At 42.7% G+C, this 19971-nt stretch overlaps 1 long non-coding RNA gene across 8 annotated transcripts in view; it reads left to right on the top strand.

Moving 5' to 3' along the window:
- Positions 1–19971, top strand: part of LOC139829040 (uncharacterized) — a 308145-nt gene that overhangs the window by 112054 nt on the left and 176120 nt on the right. The window contains exon 1 of one of the 8 annotated variants that reach the window (XR_011741253.1): positions 19385–19462. The exons of the other annotated variants lie outside the window; for them this stretch is intronic. This is a non-coding gene — a long non-coding RNA (uncharacterized lncRNA). Of the gene's footprint in view, positions 1–19384; positions 19463–19971 lie in introns of those variants that run through there. 8 annotated transcript variants of the gene reach the window in all.

A 19971-nucleotide genomic window follows, 5' to 3' on the forward strand; every position in this document is an offset into this window, starting at 1 on the left:
CTTTGAGAAATGCTTTTATTAGTTGGCTGTGATATGTTGGCAAATTAGGCCACACCAAATGTGCTTGCAGCCTCCTGCTGTGAGGATGCTTCACAGACCCTGATGCGTACCTTAGAGGTGTTTGCACATTATACGGTATTTGCAGTCTATTTGTCCTAGCTTTGATCATGTCCTTGCTGATTGTATTCTAGTTGCATGCTCTTCCCTCTGTCAGCATCGATCCTTTTTATAGTATTTTATAACAACTTTGATATAAATTGTCTTACAGTTCTCTAATTAGTATTTCTTTCTTACACTACTGAGGCAAATCCTGGGTCTGTTATACCAGCCAATAGTGTGCCTCAACATATACTACTGGATACATGTACATGAGCAATATGTAGTGCATAATATGTAGTGCTTGTTAAATTTGGCATTTTATACATGGTTATAAGTAGTATAGTAATACAATAAAAGCAATATCTGGAAGGTACATTTTGAATGCCTCAGATTTCAATCATACAAACTGAATTTGCTTATTCGTCATAGCAGGGGATAGAATTAGACACGATGATAATCTTTAAACACAGGGAAAACCTGAACGATGGGATGGGTGTATTGCGCAGCAGGAAATACCGCGCTGGCACGCGCGGGCCGTGCTGTGCTGGCGGTGCCACGGTGCCGCTGCGGCGCTGTCCGCGGCTCCCCCGGGCCCCTCTCCGCGTTCCCCGGCGCAGCCCGTGTCTGGGCGGCTCTATGGGGGTTGGCTGCTGCGCCTGCTGGCGGGAGCAGAGTAGCCGTATGGTGTGCTTGCCAGAGATTTACAATGAATGTACCAAATAGCTTTCCTCAAGCTGTGCTAGGAGACCGTGTGTGTTTAGACACATGCTGGATCACAGTACGCCATCCCATCTACGCTTCCAAGTTCTGTAAAATATCCTCTCGGCTTTCATTTCTATTCCTGGAGAAGCTACCAGATGCTTCATTATTGTTTTGCAAAACAAGCTGCATATTACCCATATGTTTTCCCCCTTGTTTTTCAGGAGGCAAACTAAATGTTCATGCCTATTTCAAATATTCATTGGATATTTCAGATAGGTTGGAAGTAAAGAGCAAGAGCTTTTCACAGCACAGAGCAGACAGAAAATTTGTTCACCGTGCAGCCAGGCTGGGTGCACAGTGTCTGGTGATGGGGGTGGAGGGACCTCCTGGCCACCACAGCCTGGAGTAGCACAGACTTGGTGGGAAAAGAGTCGTAATCTTCATACAGTCGCAAGAAAGAGAATGTTTCAGGGCTTTAGCCAAACCTCCTGGTGAGGGGTGGAAAGAGGTTTTTGATCCTTTAATCTCCTTTTTGAAGGAAAGGAGATAGGTTTCTTCCTTCAAGTCTAAGAGGGGTTATCAGCAGATGCCCAGGTGCTGCAGGAATGAGAGATTGGGGTGGCTGTGTCTTAGGCAAGGAGGGGAGGGGAGGGGAGGGGAGGGGAGGGGAGGGGAGGGGAGGGGAGGGGAGGGGAGGGGAGGGGAGGGGAGGGGAGGGGAGGGGAGGGGAGGGGAGGGGAGGGGAGGGGAGGGGAGGGGAGGGGAGGGGAGGGGAGGGGAGGGGAGGGGAGGGGAGGGGAGGGGAGGGGAGAGGAGAGGAGAGGAGAGGAGAGGAGAGGAGAGGAGAGGAGAGGAGAGGAGAGGAGAGGAGAGGAGAGGAGAGGAGAGGAGAGGAGAGGAGAGGAGAGGAGAGGAGAGGAGAGGAGAGGAGAGGAGAGGAGAGGAGAGGAGAGGAGAGGGTGGCTCGTTCTCTGGGGCTGCAGGCGCGGAGGGTGGCAGAGGTGAATGAGGCTTAATTACGGGTCTTTGTTTTATATTCTGCCACTTGGCAGAGTCTCCATTAAGGACATAAAGCTGTAGCTATATACACATCCTGTAAAAATGTGAATTCTGGGACAAATGCTCCTTTGTTGTCATTAATATGGTGCGGTTATTTAGGTCTATGCTGAAAATGAAGACATGACTAAAAGTGAATTATTTAGAAATTAAGTACCTATTCCAGAGTAAATATTAGGCAGAACCAGGGGATAGATTCCCGTGAATGGCACCTCACTTAGCAAGTGCTCCCTTTAATGCTAAGGCAGCTGTGCTGATACTTAGTGATTTGGAAAAATGTAGATGGAAACTGGCAGATATCCATGTTTTGCTTTGTTGGATTTTCAGGAAGAAACTACTGTTTCAAAGTTTCTGATAAATATTTTGCTGTGTAAAACTCAGCCAAATTATGCATAATTCAACACATTTCCCCTTCTTCAAATTTCTCAGTAATTTCTACACTATTTTGTCTTGATTTTGTAAATGGCTTTTTGTTAAACTGCTTTGGGCAAGGGGGACTTCTTTGCCATTTTTTCATGAATCTCTGCATCCCTTCATCTAATGCAATTCTATAATAAAAAGTTTCCCTAGCAACCAATGGATGCACTGACTATTATGGGAAAGCTTATTAACGTCACTTATTGACACAGTCTCAACAATTCAGCTGTCAAAAGCTTGACACTTCAGAGGGTGACAAGTGCAAGAGGTTATTAATAGTGTAATTTCTGACGTGTTTCATGTCAGTGGAAGTATCAGTTGCTTAAGAGCTAAATTTTGGCTGCTCTGAGATCAGCTGAAGGGACCAGATCATAGGTACTTAATGTACCTGCTTTACTGTCAAGTGAGAGAACGGCTGACCCAGCGTGGGATTTCTTTGGAGAAGAAAAGGTTCTGTGAGAAAGATGGGAGGTTTCCCTGGTACCTCGCAGGGGTTTCTAACTGTGACTTGGCCTTGGCTGGAAGGGGAAGGGCCTGTGATGCGGTGGCTTCTCTGCCTTTAGAAGGCTACAGACATTTCTGCTTGCGGCACGATTTAGAAAAGAATGACCTTTCTGCAGGATACTTGAGTAACTTCCTGAGTTATGCTCCATGACTTTGGCTCCAGCTGTCTGTGCTATTTTACTCTAAGTGCCATAGATTATTATTTATTTTCACTGTACCCTGATTATTACATACTGCTTTGTAAATGGAAGCACAACCATCTTTACAAAGTGGCCCATGCTTTGTTTTGCTGCCACCCTCGGTGCCCCTATCGATGAAAGGTAACTGCAGTGCCCCGGGCTCTCACTCCTGGATTTCCACTGGCAGTAATTGCTGTAGTTAGCAGTACGCATCTGTGTCATCCCTCCTGTATCTGGCATAATAACGCTCCTATGCCAGTTTGGCCCTGTGACACAAATGAGATAGGAATATGAAAATGAGGAACCATGCTCTGACACGGAATTGTTGCAGGAGCTGTGACCAGAATACAGCCAAGAGGATTCGTCCCCGTCTTGGGGGCAGCCCGCGCTGCCTGCTCGGTGGGGACAATAGCACACGCATTACAGCTGATGGAAATCCTGGCTGCCCAGTGCTCCAGCTGAAGGACTCCTCTCTGTCTTTTCTGCCATGGGGGAGTTTTTCAGTTTAAGGCCATGATATATGATCTGAATGTTTTATTGTGGTGTTACTGACTCAGCCAGCGGCTGCACTCTTCCCGCTCTGGTTACTTGGGCTTTTGGCATGCACAGCCCCTGTGAGCAGCTGTGAGTTAACCGTGGCCAGCCAGGGCTGAAAACAACCCAGAAATGTTTGTCTTTTAATGCCTCTGTACATGAGTTGAGGGTGCTCAGAACTGCGTGGCCTCAGCAGACATAGGTCAGTCATCATCTGACTTTGTGTCTGTTCTCCTTCTGTGGGGTAATGCTAATCCTGCATGACTTCAACTATTAAGTACAAAAATAGAGGTTTGTAGTGCTTATACTGTGCAGGTCTGCAAGGGAAGTTGCACACATGCCAGGACAGTGCACGCGCAGTAAATCTCTACCCTGCATTGCATGTAAAATAAGCTATTTAATTACAAGCTACTAAGAGTTTACAGGCAAGTGAATCTGATTCATGCACATCATAACTTACATGAAAATAATGCCTCTGCTTCACCAGATGAGCATATAAATGAAAATGTTAAAAATAAAATACTTTATTTCATCCTTAATTTGTGGTGGTTTAAGGCAATAACTGTCATAGTCAAATTAATATGCTTTATTAGGAAATCAACATGTTGGAGATGTAGTCTAATCTGTTGTGCAGGGGAATCATGCTAGCATGTAATGACAATACATAATGTATACAATTCCTATTGACTTTTTGGTGTTGAGCACCTTGAATGAATAGTCGCTTCTGAACTGGTAAGTGGGGAGGTCTTGCAAAACTCCTCAAGTCTTTGCAGCTAAGAGGGGGCAGTTTGTAAAACATGTAATTGCCAAAGCATCATTCATAACTAATTTTAGCTGAACAGGAAAGTACCCCAGGGATGCTAATCATTAAGTATGTTGAAAGTGTCATTTGCATACCTGCTCATCGATTGGATCAACATGTATACAGACACCTCTCAGTAGTTCTCCTCAATTATCCACAGCTTGTTAGACCTTTAAACATTACACAATAAACACAAGAAGCTCCGTTTCACAAATAACTAAATGTGCAATTGTCAGTTAATGCTACAGTCTTGCTCTTATAGTCCATTAATGTTCTCCTGTATAATGCTGTGGCACAATATTTTAGTGTCTTGTCTTGCATGTGTATTTAAAAAATGCTACTACTTATTGCTATTCTGCACAGTTGAAGTAGCTTTCTTAACTAAAGGTGGAGAAAATTGATTAAAACAGCTAGACTGTGGTTAAAAGAAATAGTCATAAGTTCCCTGTTAATCAATGAAGTATTCTGTATAGCAGTAATGTATTCCAATATTTTTTTTCTGTATTTAAAGTGACTGGCAACAGGCCAAAGGTACTGAGGCTATGGGGTGCAATCTGTTTTGAAAACAGCGAGCAGGATTTTAGCTGCATGATACCAATTGGCTTTTAGCTTTTATGAAAAATGCATCCATAGCTCCAGCTATGAGAGAATTAGTAATACCTCTACTCATTAATACACTAAAAGCTATTTAGAAGCGTTGGCTTGATTTGATCATGAGTATTCTGCAGGAGGGATAGGTGGGTGATAAAAAGCAGAGCAGCCCGCAGTCACCTCCCCCAGAGGTGTTTATTAGGTCTTTCTTAAAGGTGGAGACCATAATTCACTGTGATGAGGCTTGTTACACTTGTAATTTGCTTTTTGATAAATACGGGTCTGTAAACTTTGCCTGGCAGAGTCTGGAGTGTCCTGTGTAACGCAGCTCTTGGAAAGAGACACGAGAATCAAATCTTTCCACAAGATTAGAGACCACCCTATATATTTATTTTGTGCGTGTGCATACATAATATTGGTAAAAAGGCAACATTGTCTACCATTTGGATAGTAAACATCCCATTTCCCACCTGCTGTGTGTGGCTGTTGCTTGACATTTAAAAGACTGACTCATGTCCTTCAGCATCTGAATACCTAGGTGATATTGTACAATGATACTTGACAGTATCACTGGGGTTTTTTTGTATAGTAATTTTTCCTTTTCTTTGAAATGGAGTGACCTTAGATAGCGTTGCGTAGCAGTCATGGTTCTTCCCCCCTTATCTGTGGATTTTAGTAGGCAAAGCCCTGTGGGGCTGCTGTGATGTGGAGTCATGGTGGCTCAGGAGATGCTGAACTGCCGGTGGTGCAGCTGCTGCCACGCGCTCCCCGGCTGGTTCTTCACTGGGCAAAGGTGGACTTTGCACTCTAAATAAGTGGCGACAGCACCGGTGAGTGGAAATGCCTCGAATGGCTTGTCATTCTCTGCCTAGGAGTACAGAGGAGCATAAAGTGACCCAGGGAACAGAGTGTAAGAACTAACTTCACAAAAAAACTCACCCTCCTTTCCCTCGGATTCTCAGTGGAAAGAAATAAATCTGTATTTCAGAAGGAAATATAGCAGAGTGTGCTCTTTTTGTGTGACCGATGCTGGCTGCGGTATTTTGCAGCGCTCCTTGCTGAGGCCGAGTGCCGGGGCCAGCTGGTCCCTGCCCTCAGCACTGCCGGCACTTTGCATTCTGCCTTTGCTGTGGAATTAGTGCTGTCTCCAAGACACAGGGGAGTCCAGAAAGGCTTGTGAAGAGACCATTTTATTCCTTGTGATGCCATTTATTAGGGAGATAATTAAAAATTCACCATAAATGTGCTTTAATTAATACATCAAAATAAGAATGTAAAGCCCTTAGGATGAAAGAAGAAACTTCACCTTTAAATATAAAATGTACCTTACTTGCTTTAAAGTAGACCTTTGAGAACGGCGATTTTACTTATCTCAGCTTTTTAGAAAGTTGAAATCTCTTTGTAATAGGTAGATAATGATTTCGGTTGCTTTTTTTGTAGGTAAGGAAATAACAGCACGTATTGAAGCGGAATACTGGTATTTTCATAGCTGGGAAATTATCCATTTTACTCTTTTGGTAGATAAAGTATCTGAATGCTTGTAGAAGAATTTCAGACTTCATGTGCAATATAAAGCACCAAAGAGAGCTTCTAAGGAGAAGAATGCTTTTCAAACTTTATTTTCTGGAGGTTGAAGAAAAGGGAAAATTCTTAAAAGGGTTCCTTACATATAACAGACCGTATTATTCTGAAAAACACAATAGCATTATAAATTAATTCCACAGCTTATTTCTCTTGAGATCTCACTTAATATCTCAGTATTTAATGTGTGCCTTCTTAGATTGTCTGATGTGCTCTCTGGGTTTGCTTGAAACTGTATTGGTGTTAAACCTGCCTTATAAATATTCACAGGAAGCTGCTTGGGAAAACACGAAGAAAACATGGTACCTTTGCTCTCCCCCCTGCAGAGCGCAAAACTCCGCTGGGTTTTGTGGGTGCCTGGGGTAAAACCTCTGGAGAACAAGCTGGGGCTGAGCCTTCCCTGGCTGTTCCAGAGCACTCGGGTGCAGCTGTTCCACTTCCAGGAACACTCTTGGGCTACGTCTTCAGTGGCCACCGGCTTGGGCTGACCCTGCTGTCGCCAGTGGACACAGGCAGGCAAGTTCCTCCCAGAAGTAGAAGTGTGATAACAGGTGGTGTCCTTAAAAAGTGCCCTAGAACTCTGTGGTTTGTTTATAATTGAGATGCAAAGGGAGTCTCCATCATCTTTATAGCTACGCCTTACATACTGGAACGTGGTGATGAGGTCTCCTCGAAGCCTTCTTTTCTCAAGGCTGAGGAAGCCCAGTTCTCTCAGCATTTCCTCATATGGTGGCTTTCCAGTCTCGTGATTGTCTTTGTGGTCCTTCTCTGGACCCCGTCCAGCGTCTCCACATCTATTTTGTATAGTGGGGACCAAAACTGGATGTGGTATTCCAGCCGTGGCCTGACAAGTGCTGAGCAGAGCGGGATAATGACTTCTTTGCGGCTGCCCTTGTATCCTGTTGGCTTTTGCCACAGAAGCACACGGGTCACTCGTATTGAGCTTATGGTCCCTTTCCACAGAGCAGCTCTCCAGCTGGGTAGATCCCAACCTACGAGGATGTGTTTTCTCACTGCATTAACAGAAATATCTTGAGAATATAGAAAAAAAATGATATTGTATGTGGAGAGAATGTTACAGTGTCCATAATTTGTCTGGACCTAGGTGACAGAGCAGACAGAACGGAGCAGGCTGGAGATGGCATTTCTGAAACCTGTGTTCCTTACCCAGGAAAACGCTGAGCCTGGGTGCTGCTGGGGAGAAGGGGATCGTGCTCATCAAATGGCTTTCCTTATACTAACTGACATCTTAAAATTAAAACAAACAAAACCACTTAAGCCTCGTATTTGATAGAAAGCAGAGCAAGCTAAACGTGGGGATCAAATGATATTAGGCATGTTTATTTTTTGCAAAGGGAAATGAATGCATTGAACGTATATTGTTTTTCTGGACTTTCAGAGAAATGTTGGCCTACTGGATATTCACATTTGAAAGAAACTGGGAAAGTTACGATTGTGAACGCAAAAAAAGAGCAGAAAAACTAAAGGTCCGTTTTGGTTTCGTGTATGACTTTGCCATGTGCACTGATCATTAACGCATAGTGAAAATGTCAATGCTAAAACTCATGTAGGTTTACTTGGTTTATATATGGAATTATAAGCACAGATAGATATGTGAACTTTTGGGGCTTTTTAAAGGTTTTCCTCCATTTCCTTTGGCATTCAAGTTTCTAGCGTCGGACTGTTGTGCATGCAGATTTAGCAGAGGATGAAGTGTTACTCAGCCGAAGCGTTGAAAATGTCCTTTTTTCCTGCAGACTGACATGGGCTTGGCCATGAGTTTTAACACAGGATTCTTGGTGGCCCAGTGTGGGCTTTTTTTGCTTTGTTTTGATTCAATAGAACTGGGCTCCAAGCACAAAATGATGCATCCTTTCTTCCTTAGATGTGCATTTGGCAACTGGAGCTGTTTTGTGACCTCCATCTACTGTGGACTCATGATGTTACCTACAGGCTTCAAGGTGTGTTTTATTTAAGTGTGTGTCTGAACGTTTAGCCTTCAGAATACGCATTTTCTGTTCTCTATTATACATTGTTCTGGTAATAAAAATTGTATCTATGTCAGGCAAGTTTCATTTTTACCTCAATTGTGATACAAACTTTGTTCTTAAGTGACACCAGTAATCTGTTTGCAAATCACTGTTGGTGTTGAAATTCCTAACAGAAGGGGATGTGCTCAATGTGCTTTTTGTGACCGCCTTTGTTCCAGGGAGCAGTATATACATAATTAAAGGTAATGTTGCTTGGACTATGCTCAGACTTCATCATCGTGTTATCCTCACATGGCCTCCAATACCTGCCCCAGCTTGTATGAGGTGCCAAAATGATGATAATTCACTCTTTCATGGGTCTGAAAGAGTTTTGTAAACAGAGCCAGCTAGTACATTCCTGTTCTAGCAGTGGTAAAAATGAGATAACTGTTTGATTTTTACATATCTAATAGCTTACTTAGGTCAGACTTACCTGGCTTCTAGCCCCATGTCCTATCCTCTTGGGCCACGCTACAGAGGATGTAATTTTTTAATATTGAAATGAAGAAATCTTTAGAGTCACCAAAAGCCCCCATTCTTTACTGTGATTTCAGTGGCAAAAGGCTGATGCTCTCACGTCGGCAGCAAATGCTGGATAATGAAAGGAGCTCCATGGGGTTCTTAAAAATGCTTTTTACTTGCCTTTTCAAAGTTGGGATCTTATAGCATATTCTTATCCGATACGATGATATAGCTGATGAATTATTTTTTAGATCAGAGAAGAATGCTGATGAGTTGGATTTGGTATTGTAGCTGTCATTGAAGTAGAAAACATTATCTTTACTAGAAAATACGTTTTGAAGAGTCTTGCTTGTCTTTGCTTTTTGAGTGTCACACGGATGATAAAAATATGTATTCCAACAATCAGGATGAATACGCTTTTTTTGTGAGTCATCAGGCTCCATCCTGTCGGCTGAACGGGGCGTGTGGCTCTGAAGGGGGCACTGTGCTCTTGTTCAACACTGGAAGTGTATAATGGAATTATACAGGCCAGTCTTCCTTTTTTTTTTGCTGAACTAGATGCCAATTTAAAGCTGTTCTCCTTGTCTCCTATATAGCGCTTGCTGAGGTTTTACTTGGCCACACGGGGACAACAGCCAGAGGAGGATGTGCTGTGCCGAGCTCTCCTCTCCCCTCTGTTTTAACGCGCAGGGGCAGCGACCAGAGCTGCTCATTCCAGCACCTTCCCTCTCCTGATGGCGCCTGCTGCCCAGCGCTTCTAAAGACGTTCTCCCAAGATTCCACCCCACTAAGGGTAAACTCTGAACAGGGTCAGAGTATATACTTGTTTCTTGCACAGTCTAATTTTCCTCCTATACCTAAGAATAGACTTGCTGAATGCAGAGTATGACACTTCTATTGAACGTTGCTCCTGACTCATCTCTGGGGCAATGTGTTCAAAGTGAAGCGGGCTAATTAAAGTATGGGGCTGCGTGCGTCAAAACCTCTTTGTGGTGTAATCATGGAATGTCATCTGGGATTTTTAAAACATGAAATGTTGCACAATCTGATAAGTACAGAAGAAGAATGACTTGTATTTTATACTTTTAGTATGCTACAGAGACGGGGTGAACTCTGCAGCGGGAGAGTCCTTTACAGCATAGAGGGGAAATGGTGGTGACACCTGCAGACCACTCAGCACCTTCTCCCAGCTTAACTGTTTTTGCTGAAGAAGTAGTATTGCCTGTAGTAATTTTTCTGAAGGAGGGGTGGTTTGCCATGGTTGCCAGAGGTTGGGGAAGTGGACAGTGTGACACCCCATGGGAGTTTGGGGAGAGCTTGCTTGGCTGGCGGGCGAATTGATGACTTGGTTGCTAGAAGGGCTCAGTCTTTTACGATTAGTGGTGGGGCAGGTCTCCAGGCTTGAAAGGCAGATTTGGGTTCAGAACTTGCAGCCCTTCCCTGCTGTCCCCCTGACTTTAGAGATGCAGGGATTTCTGTCTCTGACAGCTGATTAAGCTGATTCCAACATGTAAGTTGGAATCTCTGAAAAAATACTCATTTTCTCTAATGGTTGGAAAGAGCTGTTGCAGTTAAGAAATATTAAATAATTAACCTTTAGTCCTTAGAAATAAGAAGTTTAGAAATCACTTTAGTGCCTCAAATTTCAACAGAGGGCAGTGTGACATTGCTATATGCATCTCCGGAGCATTTTCTGTTGTGATGATTTATGTGAAGACTCTTCCACTCAGTGTCCTCATTAAGCTTATTATAGGAGTAATAGCATTGCTGAAAGCACAGGGAAGATGTAAAACAGGAGAGATTTTTACAATGGCTAGATGTGGTAAAGGCAGGGTAAACTGGAGAACATTTTAAGGTAATGGATGGAGTCAATTACAGCAGCATCCCAGGATCCAGGATAGCAAAAAGGGTTCTGCAGGGAGCCACGCGGAGAGGTTATTGTTATGGATCAGTTCCTAGTTGGGGAATATTTCATTGAGTTTGTTTGGTGCACAGACCTCAGCCAGAAGGTTTCGGGCTATAGATTCTAGTTACGCTGAGCTGTTTCTGCTCTCTCATTATCTGGATGCCCCGAATGGCCGTGGTCTCCAGAGCAACAGAGAGCTCTGTCAGGACCAGCTGATTTAAGTGGTCCCCCAAAAGGATGCTGTGCGCTCCTGTCAGCATCACCTGCTGCATGGGTTGTTTGAGAGCGATCTCTTATAGCTGGTGTCTCACAGCTGTTAATAACTAGTGCCTGGGAAGTCGCATTTTAGCAACATAGGCCCGGAAAGGGGCTTTCTGGGTCATTGAGTTCAGTCTCTTGCTATCATAGAAAACCGTATCATATAATCCCCTTCAGAAATTTATCACACTTCATTTTAGAGCAGACATCGCCTTACTCCAGGGGTGACCTAGCTCGGAGGGCTCGGAAATACAGAAACCCAACCTACTTTTCATCCACTCCAGTTCTCTGCTTGGCGGAGCTCGTGTGAGGAGACCCTACCCAAAAATACCTAACAGAAAGCGTAACTATTTCATCTGCTAAACAGACCAAACAAACCCAAACAATAAGTCTTGCATTGGGATTTTCTGCGTAAGAAAATAAGTATTTGTGTCCACCCGGTAGGAACGCCATGTTTTGTACTCGGCCTGCTAGCTCTACAGCAGCAGTTAATTAACAAACACAATTCCCAGAGCTGTGTTGACATTAATCATTGTTGCTGGTGCACAAACAAAGATGTTTTGGCATGAAAAGGTGCTTTGGCAGATGAAGTTCTTGCTGTTGCTAAACAGAACAACAGCATTAATTTAAGATCAGTTTAAAACATAAGGGAAGAACTGATGTTCATAAATGGAAGAGAGCAAAGCATCATGGAGAAAGGTCCCTGCAAGAAAGGAACAACTGTGAGCATAAAGGTAGAAATATTGGGATGTTGCTTTGCTAACAGCAAGAATTAAATGACTGTAAGCAAGGAGTAGCGGTCTGCTAACATGAGACATAAACATGCGGAATTGTTGTGTGAGAGTAACTCTCCTCCGTGGTCAGACTGGTCTCTGGCTGTGGGATCTCTTGGGATCTTGGTGGAAGAGGTGGATCCTGGCGATGGAGGATGAGCTTGTGCTCTTTTCTGTCCATTAGCTCTTTCACTGCAGAAATCCTTTTAGCTCAAAAGCTCTTGAACTTCTTGTATGTTAGAGCTGCAGCAAAGACTTGCTGGCCAAAAGCGGGCTTGTTGTCATCTTGTTCTCCATGACCAGTGATTTCTGTTTAAATATAGTGTGTATCACTCAATTATATTGTATCAGTGAAGGAAAAATCTGGCACTGAGCATAAAGAGAAAGAAATGAAACTGTGTTTTTAATCATCTCTTAAACTCGCTGTTCTCCACAACTAAATTGCATGGTGTACATGTGTCCTTATGAGTCCCTGGAAGAAAGATGGGAAGGAACTTGTAAGTACGTCAATAGGAACGAGCTTGTAAAGTAGTGCTGAAGCTGAAAGCAGGACGTCAGATGGGAGCGCTGGGAAGATATGTGAATAGGGAAAATGAGAAAAAATTATTTCAAGAGGCTATTTTATGATATGCAAAATGAAGATAAGCAGTATTTAACTGGCTTTATTGAAAATTAAGCCTATATTTAGCCTACCAAATGGCTGAAATGGCTTTTAAAGGAAAGATACTATACACAGTTTGGATCCAGATTTCTACTATTGAAGTTTGTTGCGTGGTGGAATGATGTATGTGGTTCCATTAGCTCCAGTCACAAATGGCCTGCTCCCCGGCAGCTGCTCCGTACACTTATTATTGCTATTCCAGAAATCACAGTAATTACAGCTGTGAATGCATATGCATTTTCCCCTTCTGCAATGACGAAGCAGCTATGCATTGATGTAAGAGAGTATCTTCAAAATTGCCCCTGTTGTTGTTTGGTTGAATAATTCTTGCACTGCTCGCTATGGTATAGGACAGCAAGCTCCCAGTTGCTTTAACAGAACTTGTTTTGTCATCCTGCAGCATACTGGATAAACTCCCACTCTTGGGAGAGAGAGTTTCCCTGCAGGATTTCAAGTTGTTCTGATCATTTTTGCAAGAAGGTAACCTGAGACAGCATCGTTGCTCATGTTCTGTCCTTCTGGAAGGATCCCCAGCTTCTGACTGTTGCTGAAAATCTGTGCTTTTTAATCTCTAGCAAGAAAAGACAGAGGAAGGCAGCAGGCAGTGGTATTCGTGCATTAGACTCTCTGCCATTTCTCAGTGTGGCTGCAAAACAGCAGAGTTTATCCAACATGCTTGAACTGCCTTTGTAGATGTATTTCCTGCGTTTCGGATGCTCTCTGGAAAAGCAGGTTGTGTTTCAGCGAGCGAGCGAGAGCTCGGGAGAGGGCAGTGCGGCTCCAGCGCTCGGGGGCTGCTGGTGCTGGAAACTCTGCCTCCTTCCTCCATCTGTCAGCAAACCTAAGACAATGTCAAACTGTAGCATTTCATAAATGTGAACAAAATACAGTTTAACAATCTGATTTCACCCCATCTCCAAACTGCTTGCAGACATTTTTGTCTTGGCAAAATGCCTGTTGAGTCAAAATTCACTTTGCAGTTTGATTTAACAATGTTTGTTTGTTTTTTCTCCCTCCAGTTGAGCCCCCACCCCAGAAGCAGCTTTCTGAATAGTTGTGTTGAATGACAGACGAATTGTTTCATGGTACTGTACTGTGCTGTGATACTGGGATTTATTGGATCTGAATACTTGATGCTCAGCACTGGTATTATAGTTTTATGTCTTGGGCATATGCAGTCCCAATGCTTTATGCACTAGCTAACGGAATGAACAAAGCACCTTCTGAAAGTATTATAAAAGCAGTGTCTACTTGCATACTGAGCAGAAGGAGAACAAGCTATTATTAAATTACTGTGGTGAAGAAGAACATTTCCTTCCACCCTTAGGCTAATATTAAGTATTCTCAAGGTCAATTGTAAGATAATATAGAGACAGACAAGAAGCATAGGTGCTGTCAGTTATATTTTTTGTTTTCATTTAACTGTAGCCTTAAAATCAAAATTATTTATAGCTGTGATGTATGTCCCTGTGACCCTGGCTCCTCTAGTTTAGGAGTGCCCTTATTTGTGTTCAAAAAGAAGCTGCAACTTCTTCTTTGAGTCACTCCCTTTTGTAGAAAATGCCTCAAGTTTCCTTGGCTTGCAATTCTAATTGCAATTTTTTGTGCTGCGTGGCTATTTGGTCTTTTCAATACATGGAGAGTCCAACATACTGAGACTGCTTAAATATGACCGCTTGCAGACTATCTATCAACCAGTGATTTGCATGGATGCGTAATTAATAGATCTGATTTGATGTTGTAAGGAAACATATAGGTGCAAACATAAGGGATTTGAGCTTCAAAGGCAGATTTACACCTCTGACTTGCTTGTGTTGAAGACAGGAAAAGCTGGGGTAGGGCATTCCCTCGGCTGGGCCAGTGGCCAATGTCCTGTAGGTCTGAGTGTGCGCCGGGAGGTGCCGACGGCCTGAAGGGTGATGCTGTGAGCTCAGCGCAATGGGTGTGATGGGGCACGTGGAGGTTAGATCGTAAGGCTTATCTTTGAATTTCCCTTAAATTTAGTCCAGCATCACTGACATCAGAATAATTTTTAAACATTTTAATGTTGGATATTACTTTTATGTGTGCGAACTTTGCTGCGGGTAGAGGATAATACAAAAGAAATGCAAAATGCTGGAAGGATTCCAGTGAGCCATTTTAAAAGTAAAGAGCCTATTTTTAATCTATTTCAGTATACATACTTAAAAGCTTTAAACAAGGGCTTGTTCAGCCATTCTCCTGCTCATCATTCACAGCAGCATCATTTCTAACTTCTCACGTGTCCTTGAGCAAGTCACTTAACCTTCTTTTCCTCAGTTTCCAATTTGTGAAGTGCATGGAGGTAATAATGCTTGTCTACTTCACACAAAGGACACAAAGTGCAGCACTTAATTTAAGCATAAATGCCAGCCCTGCTGAAGTCAAGGCAGAAAAAACTGTATGATTTTATGCTAATTTTATACTAACCTTATAATCGATTTAATTAAATAGTTGCATGTATGCTAGTTGAATGTACGTCAGTCTTGCGAGTGACTGCAGAAGTGGAGACATGACCGCATATACATGAGATGGTTTGGAGGTTTTATGTCAGCTGGCTGTAGGTAGGTATCTCTAGCTGTCATTATTTATTAAAACAAACATAGTTTGCTATTGTGTGGATTATGTGTGCCTGTGTAACTCTATCAGTCCAGCTGACAGGTTTGTGAGAAAAATTGTATAGGAAATCGAGCCTGTGAAAAGTGACTGATACGTACCCTGCTCTGCAACCAGAGAGTTAATTTTTGCTCGTCTGAAGGTTTTCAAACCTTCTAATGAATGAAGGTGAATTACGAGCAAATCTGAGTCAAATTAAGCATGGCCTTTTTTGAGCTTCCATGAGTAATTCAGTTTTCTTTTTAATTTGCTTGCTACTTCAGATTTTAAGGGTTTCACAGTCATTCTTGGATAGAAAATTCTGGTCCAGCTAGCTACATGACTATGTGCTTATCATGTTTATGACAAGCAGTTTGTGGAAGTTAACGGTATATTGGCTCTTTGTTTTAATCCCTGTTTGGCAGAGTGCTCTGTTATATGCTGGACTTGCGGTACATACTGGAGCTTCATTCATTTTGAAGTTAAGCGTGTGCTTGTGTGCTTTCTTGAAAATAAATGGGCTTTAGCAAGGTAGCGAACACATACTTAATCGGGACTCAATAAGTAACTTCCTCTTTATTTGCATAAAAGGCGTTATCAAATGTATCATAGTGATGCATTTTCCTGTCTTGGTCTTATAACTCAACGTTCAATTGTAAAAAGATGATGCTTTGTTGCAAGCGCTTTTCCCCGCCTTTGGTTTTGCAGAGCTCCGTTCCTCACATTTCCTCGCCAAACAGCTCCGTGAGAACCAATCGGGGAATGTGACAAATGTTGAGAATGTTTCTATCTTCCTCCGCTGCCAGTGGAGCACTCATTCTGTTTTCAGGATGTCAAATGATGTGTGCAGGCAATCGTCTTGCTTCACTAGCACTCAGGAGGGGGAAAGGAAAAACTAACAGGGCCTCTGCTCTGTCTTTATAGGTGATGCGAAAGCGTAGATGCCTCAAACGCTATCTTCCAAAGTTCATTACAGTTTTCTAAAATATTAGCTTGTTTCTTTCTTATGTGCAAGCTTTTTTCCATTCATTTCAGAACCTAAATTTAAGGCATTACATACATTTTTATGTAACCAATGATTAGATGGTTATCAGCTGTATACTAATCTCACCCCTCTTATTCTAAGGCAAGTTGATGCAGACAGGAAGATAATGCAACAGTGTTATGAAATTAATACTATCATGAAGTCTATTTTTTTGCTGTTCAAGGCTTGATTATACAACTTGTTATTCATGTAGGTTCAACTATACTGAGTTCCCTTGGGCCATTCAGACTTTCTGCTGGTGCAAGTGAGAGCAGAAGCTGGTCCTCTTATTTGTGTATTGTCAGCATACACCTCGACCTTCTGAAGCATTGAGCTCATCTATTTGTCTGCGTTGTTCCTCTCCGCCGCCTTTGGTAGGGGCTGTCACTTCCCATGGAAACTCAGTGTCAAAAACAAAGGCCAGATGTTACACTTCACCCCCAGTGCAAGCCCTACCAAGGGTGTGCAGTGCCCCCAAAATACAGAAGTCTTGATGCCATGGGTCGGGTGCTGTGTTCATGTCAACAACACGTGCTTGGAGTTCTGTCTGCAGCCAACACAACCGCGTGGAGGAGAGAGCCCTTGCTCTGTGCACTGCTCCTGGAGGCTTTGTTTCACACAGTGTCTGGAATTCTGTCATTAGGGTATAACCTGGAATTTGTGCTAAGGTAAAAATAATTGTGAACGCTAACTAGCAGGTGGTCCATAACTCTGTGTGTGGGGTGAGGGTCCAAAATAGAACTTTTGAGCTGAGGCAGAAGACTGGGATGGAATGGCTGTAGATTCTGATGGTGCCTGCATTAAACAAGTGGCACATCCTGAATCCTCCAGCTAATAGGGAAACATAAACCAGAACCACAAATTAGGAGGCTGACCATGCGCTGGGCTCCTGCGTGTAAACTGCTCAGATCTAGAGAACTGAGGCCTTGGGGATCTGTAAAAGCAGAGCTTTGAAAAAGAAGAGTTCCTAAAGGTCACAGAAAGTAAGGGGACCAGAAAGGAGGTGATGATGGTCCTGGCCAGAGCAAAGATCCTGGAAGTGAGGGAGATCCTGGAGATCAGAGAAGGGGTGTGAGGGGCTGGATCCCAGGGGGTGCTGGGGACCAGGGACAAGTGCACAGCCGGAGCGAGGCAGCGTGCTGCCTGACCTCGCTGGATGAGGGCGAGACCTGGTGAACAAAGGTGGCACTGAGGGGGAAGAGAGCAAGTGAGAGAAATAAACACCAGTATCCAGTTCTTCTACAGGGTGTTGCTTACTCTGTCTCACCTATGACACAAAGTGGGGAAAAAACCCTTTGTGCAGTTTCAGAAACATTCTTTATCCGTTTGACTTTGTGGACCTTTTTAGCGGCTGTCCATTACAATATATGCAGACAAAGCTTATTGCGATAGCTCTTGTGTGGGCAAAATTCTCTCTTGGGAACTTCTGGGAAGTACTCAGCTATGTTACGTTTCTGTCATGTGTGTTTGGAAATATCACTGGTGTCAATAGGAGAATCACATCATATTACACTGTAGGTATGAAGGACACGATCCATTCTAGCAAGATATTTTCAATAAGCCAGATCTCAAAAAGAGATCTGAACAATCGTTATGAGGAACAGAAGAGATATTAGTCAAAAATATTGGTTTTGAAGGTGCACAACTTTGAAGGGGCTTCCAAAAGCAAATGTCAGTTGTTTGGCTGTTACATAAGTCGACACCATATTTCTTGTACTTGACAACAGAGTTGGGAGAGATGAAATTGGCATTTATAAGGGAGCTGGGAAATGCATGTTTTCTCTCTTAGCAGCATGAGTGATGTTCAGGTCTTCCTCATGCTTGCACAAGTAGTTTTACAGAACAAAAGTGTACTCTTTATTATCGGTGTTCTTCCAAGAAACAATTCTGCCTGTGTTATTATATTAATATATTATTGTTTCTTTTTCCTAGTAGACAAAAATATACAAGGAACATTCCTATATATTATCAGGTTCCCTTGTGCTTTATTACAATTTTTAAAGATAATGTTTCTGTTGTATAGTTTTAGTTTAACATCGTTTTATGTGAAGGGTAGCAGGACAGCAAGGAGGAGTAAGGTATCACATGAGTTCTTCCCATTTCTGGCTTGGATTATGGGCCCAAAGGAAAGAGATTCTGACTCTGTCCCTGCATAATGGGTTGGCAAAGGGAGTGGGCTTGGAAGGATGATCACGTCTGTCCATCCTGCTTGTAAGAGGCTGTGGTTTCTCCTGAGAAATGCAACAAAATAACATTTCATCTCCTCTAAGAGGTGATGTAGCTGAATCTGGTGTTTCTCATTTGATTTGGAAGATATCTCCCTCCGGAGGGCCCTTCTTGGGGTAGTTTACTCATATGTTGCCCGTGTAACTTGATTGTGTCAGGCACTTGTGTCTTATAAAATTAATGTTGTTGCTATAAGACCACCTCAATAAAATACAATCTAAAAACGCTTATGAACAAAGAGTCCATTCATATCCTCTGTCATGCAGTAATTTCTACCAGGGAGCTTTTCCATCTAGTAATTTTGATCTGGAAGAAGCCTGTGTGTAGTATTCATGTAGAATTGATGTACTAAGTTGCATAAAGTTTCCCTATTGCGTCTTAGGAAGCAAATAAATATTCCAAAGAGTAGAGGTTATGAGTCCCAGTGAAAAACAACACTTTAGTCTAACTGCACATACAGGCTGGTAAATATACTGCCTTCTGTCAAGGAAGGAGAACTATAAATGCATATTAGCTGAATCTATGCCAAACAGTATGACTGCAGTTGGATCGTCTCAGTGATAGCGAAAGTACTACTTCATGTCAACATAAATTTTCAGATTATTTTCACGATGGGAAAAAAAACCCCCTCGTTTTAGACCTACTGCTATGTTATATATCAGAAACACAGAATGCTGATTGTATAAATTTCAAACCCAGGACAATTTAGAAAGATGAAATGTTCTAGACATCTTGTGGTATCTGTGGCAATTATGTGCATCTTGTTTCTTAGAGAGGTTTATTTAAGTTTATGTTTAGTTCTAGAAATGAGAAAACAAAAGGAAAGGTGTCACGTGGAAATTCAGCCTGCCAGAGGGATACTAAAAGGACCGCAAGGGCAATTCAGCTTCATTATTTCCCACTGAGACAAGTACAGAATAGAGAATTTAGAAAGCTGGTTTATTGTTTCATTTACACAGAGGACAAGTGATTGCGAACGCACCTCGGTGAGGCTTGCCCGTCTGACAAGGAAACAAATACCTTCAAAAATTGGCCGAGCTTTAGGTAAGACTGGTCTCGTGTCCTTTACACCTGGCCTTCAGCAGCGAGCTCTGCTGGTAATCTCAGAGCTGCCCTTCATTGGGGCGAAATACTGGGGAAGGGCTTAGGTAAGGATTGTAATTGCTCAAAGCATTAAGGTTGAAAATAGCTGCTGACGGGAGTTATTCTCCACTATGACAGTATCCAGGAATTGCAGTCAAGGGTGCGATAGCCTGTCATTAACATCAGCACCCAGGATAATGATACAAGTAAAACTGTTGTACTTTATTACATTCTTGCTGTCATTTAATTGCCTGATAATAGGTTTTCATAACAATAGAGACCCATGGAAAGTTGGCTGGAGTAATCCCAACCGGTGTATTAACTGTAGCACAGTTGCCATTAACAAAGCGAGTTGTTTGGGGAGGTCATTCAGAACAGATGGCTATTATTTAGGGAAAGTAGCTGTAGAACTGTGTCTCATGAGAGAATCTAAAGTTCCCATATTTAATATGAACTCTATGAAAATGTGC

The sequence above is a fragment of the Patagioenas fasciata genome, chromosome 13 (genome assembly GCF_037038585.1).
Source record: "Patagioenas fasciata isolate bPatFas1 chromosome 13, bPatFas1.hap1, whole genome shotgun sequence".
Classification (NCBI taxonomy): domain Eukaryota; kingdom Metazoa; phylum Chordata; class Aves; order Columbiformes; family Columbidae; genus Patagioenas; species Patagioenas fasciata.